The following is a 5,000-nucleotide window of genomic DNA, read 5'->3' on the forward strand; positions in this document are numbered from 1 at the left end:
AAGCTTTTGCGTCTGTTGCGTCTCACAGACTCGACGCCAGGATAGAGATATTGAAGTCTTTTCGTAAATTATGTGATGCTTAATGGAAATAAATGCACTAATGTAAGTGATGCTTAATGGGAATAAATGTACTAATGTAATTCCTGGCTACCTTTTAGCAGTCTTTAGTTATTCCTCATGTCGCACTGTCACCTACCAATTAAGCTCCAATTTCGTCACAATAAACAAATATCTATCATCAGAAATTGGCCGTGCTTGTGAGCATTCGCTATGCGCCAACCACAGATGTAAGCACACACTTTTATGATTTATATGATCATGGTTAGGAAATGATATATTGTTGTTGTTTTTTTTATTTTTTTTATTTTTTATTTGTTGATTCTTTATTTTACACATTTTTTATCATATAATTTTGCGGATTAATAGCCATGGCTGAATATACTTACTTTTCACATCCAACTGAAGCAGTTGAAGAAAAAGGTATAAGATTGGATTTTTCTCCTAATATGTATATATATATATATATATATATATATATATATATATATATATATATATATATATATATATATATATATTGTGTGTGTGTGTGTGTACAAAAATATATATATATATATATATATATATATATATATATATATATATATATATATATATATATATATATGTATCTATCTATATCTATCTCTTTCTCTCTCTCTCTCTCTCTCTCTCTCTCTGTCTATCTATCTATCTATCTATCTATCTATCTATCTATCTATCTATCTATCTATCTATCTATCTATCTATATATATATATATATATATATATATATATATAATGTATCTATCTATCTATCTATCTCTCTCTCTCTCTCTCTCTCTCTCTCTCTCTCTCTATCTATCTATCTATCTATCTATCTATATATATATATATATATATATATATGTATGTATATATATACATATATATAAAAATACATACATATATATATATATATATATATATATATATATATATATATATATATGTATATATAAATAAGGATATATATATATATATATATATAGTGGACTCCATCTATCGACTTTGTGTTGTCGATGGGGAGGGCTGACGAGCTCCCTCTTTCCGTGGAAAATGCCTGAATCCATCGACTTTGTAATGGGCGTGCATATGAGGGTAAATATGTGTATCTACCAATTAATGGTTGGGTATAATGTTAGGGAATAAGGGTTAGAATAAATTAGGGGGGACTGGGGGCTGATCTCCCTCCTGACGCGGTAAATGGCTGTATCTATCTACCTTAGAGGGGGGTGGGGGGCGTGTCTCCCTGCTGAGGCTGTTCCCTCTGGAAAAGCCTTAGGGTATGTGGATAATCTGCTGAAGAGGAGAGTGAGGGGTGGGTGAGGTGCACCACTAATGGTAATTCTTGTTTGTTCATGTTGAAATTCCTGTGCAAAAAGAAGGCTTGGTATGAAATTCCTGTGCAAAAAGAAGGCTTGGTATGAAATTCCTGTGCAAAAAGAAGGCTTGGTATGAAATTCCTGTGCAAAAAGAAGGCTTAGTATGGTAGGTTGGGGTATGGTATATAAGATAGAGATACCTAATTACCGAATAATTATTTCGTATTGAAGGGTACGAATCCTCTCCCATTTTACTCTCTCTTGTCAAAGGTATATAGACTGAAGATATGCATCAATGGGGATGATATGTTAATAAGGTACCGGCGTGTCCCATTTTTATCAATGGGTTATTAATGGTCTTGGGAATCAGGGTTCAAATGGGAGCGACTTGTAGAGAAGGGTATAGTCGTCTCCGGTCGTCTAAAAGGTCGTCTGGAAAACCTGGGCGAATGGGAGAGAGTGAAGAAGAAGAAAGAGCATCCGGTGTGTAGTAGTGAATAAAAAAAATAATGAGTAGTGAATAAAAGAAGGAAATAATTGGTGAAATTAAGAAAACAAGTGATGCGAGATGGGGAACAGGTGAGAAAGGAGTAGTATACGTATATAAAGATATAGATAGATAGTTATAAAGAGAAAAGATATAGATAGATAGGTATATAAAGATATATATAGATAGGTATATAAAGATATATATAGATAGGTATATAAAGATATAGATAGATAGTAATAAAGATAGCCCTACAACCCTTTAAAAAGAATGAAATGGGCTAACTATGATGTGTTTGCAGAAAAAAATGGCAGATCGGAATAGAGAAAAGGAGAAAGAAGCGCAAGACAGTGATAAAAAGGACATGGGTGAGGTCACAGCGGCAGACGAGGAAGAAGAAAAGAAGAAGAAGAAGAAGAAGAAAACTACGAAACATTAAAGACAACGACATCATTGTTATTGAGAACGAAGTCTATGAGAATATTTTTTTTTTTATCGTTTTAAACAAAACTAATAAAAAAAAATTATGGAAAAATAGGTCTTTCTTCAAATGATTATAATGCTAAGCAATCGTCTGGCGATAGAACCTGTTGACTGATGTGATAGAACGAGAAGTAGAAAAGAAAAAAGCAACAACAAGGTATTAAAGACATGGGGGGGGGAGAATTAGTCTCTCTTCTAATCTTTATAGTACTAAGCAATTCGAGGTTTTATTTCAGGCGCGTTCCTGCCAGGCGAGGACTTTGGACCCCGCGATCGATATCACAGAGGTAGGTGATAGAGAAGAGGAAAGAGAGAATGTGGGGGGAAATGTGTGCAACAAAAACAGCAACAACAACAACTACAACGCTAAAAGAACAGGTATGGTCTTCTCATCGTCATCTCGCTCTCCTTCTCCTCTTCCTCCACCTCTTCCACCTTCTCCTCTTCCTCCACCTCTTCCACCTCCTCCTCTTCCTCCACCTCTTCCACCTTCTCTTCTTCCTCCACCTCTTCCACCTCCTCCTCTTCCTCCACCTCTTCCACCTCCTCCTCTTCCTCCACCTCTTCCACCTCCTCCTCTTCCTCCACCTCTTCCACCTTCTCCTCTTCCTCCACCTCTTCCACCTCCTCCTCCTCCCTCTCCTCCTCCTCCTCCTTCTCCCCCTCTCCTCTTCCTCTTCCACCTCCTCCTCTTCCTCCACCTCTTCCACCTCCTCCTCTTCCTCCACCTCCTCCCCTCCACCTCTTCCACCTCCTCTCCACCTCCACCTCCACCTCCACCTCCACCTCCACCTCTTCCACCTCCTCCTCTTCCTCCACCTCTTCCACCTCCTCCTCTTCCTCCACCTCTTCCACCTCCTCCTCTTCCTCCACCTCTTCCACCTTCTCCTCTTCCTCCACCTCTTCCACCTCCTCCTCTTCCTCCTCCACCTCTTCCACCTCCTCCTCTTCCTCCACCTCTTCCACCTCCTCCACCTCTTCCACCTCCTCCTCTTCCTCCGCCTCTTCCACCTTCTCCTCTTCCTCTTCCTCCTCCACCTCCTCCTCTTCCTCCACCTCCTCCTCCACCTCCTCCTCCTCCTCCTCCTCCTTTGCGAAGGAACAGGATTCTCATATGATTATTTTAGTCATAGAGATGTTGGAATATAGGTTAATGGGTTATCTCAAGTACTAGGGAGCTTTGAAGAAATTCCGCGCGAAATATGAGCCTTTCTATATAATTCCACTGACGTACCTCCTCCCAGCTACCTGAATCATAGAGCAGGATTGTTAAGTTTTCTCAAAAGTTGTCCAATTTCCACCCTATTAGTCGTTTTATCACTTCGGAAAACCTTAAACTCACTCGATCGATTAAACGTATTTGCATTATTTCAGCTTGAGAATGCGAAGGCGAATGGAGAAGAAGAAAATGAAAAAGTAGAAAAAAAGAAAAAAAAAAGACAAACGTTTATTTTTAGTCTCTCGTGAGAGTCTTGAAGTATTAGAAAAAAAGTCTTTCACTCCTCCTATCAAGTGATCATTTAGTTCTCATTCGAGATATTAAAGCCATTTCGTAAAAGCGTTTACGAGAATTTCGAACAAACGATCTATTGTGCAGGAACTGTTTACACGACAACCATGAGGAAGATCATCTTTGCAGCGAAGCGAGTGTCAAGGTAAATTGTACTCGACCTGATAAATAAAAAACCGACGTTCACGAAATATGTAAAGAGATTTCCACCCTTTTCCGTGTGCTACTTTGACCTTGAATGTGCTCTTAGTATACCTCTGATGTGTCTGTTCCCGCCAAAGCTAATCATAAGGCGATCTCGTATACTTACATGAGAATAACTCAATATGGAAATCGTACAGATAAAAGTGTTATTGCAGTTCTAACGCGGCAACTCACTTCCTCACCACCACCCTTTCGCGAACATGGTTTAGAATATACCCAAACATCTCCTCAAATCCCTTGCATATGACTGCTCGCTCGGAACAACAACATGCCTCGAGACTATCGTGTGAACTCTGTCACAAGCGTTTTATAATATCTGACAAATTCCATCATCCCGATATCGAGACGGACATCTATGAGAGAAGTCTGTGCGCCAAGTGTAACCTTCTTTTAAATTAAGAAACGGATAAAAAGTACTCGTCCTCGTAGCGCATAATATGAGCTATGACTTGGGTATTCTCCTGAAGGAAGGGATTACCTCGGAAAGGATTGATATTCTCCCGAAATAAGGCGGGATTAAGTTCTATAAAGTTAGGATAGGCAACTTGGCCTTTATTGACTCCTATTCTTCCTATTTCTCCTAGTCTCTCTACACTTGCTAGTACATATATCGAGTCAGGAGGAGAATTGAAATACACAAATGCCATACACGGGAGTCACTCTGATGTGGCCCGATCGCTGCTGACGAAAGGGAAACAAATATCTCCATATGAGTACAATACCGATCTATCTGTAGTTTATGAGAAGACACTCCCTCCACAAGAGGCCTTTTACAACAGTTTAAAGGAACAAGAGAAGAGAAGAGAAGTGTGGAAGACTATAAACATTGTCAAGCGGTTTGGAAGGCATGTAACTGAAGGTTTACCTCCTCGCTTATCTTCGTAGATGAAGACCTTATTTCGGACATTTTTCTTGACTTTCGTACAGATTACG

This window comes from Penaeus japonicus, unplaced genomic scaffold (assembly GCF_977035675.1).
Source record: "Penaeus japonicus unplaced genomic scaffold, GWHDUDI00000001_assembly GWHDUDI00000024, whole genome shotgun sequence".
Taxonomy (NCBI): Eukaryota; Metazoa; Arthropoda; class Malacostraca; order Decapoda; family Penaeidae; genus Penaeus; species Penaeus japonicus.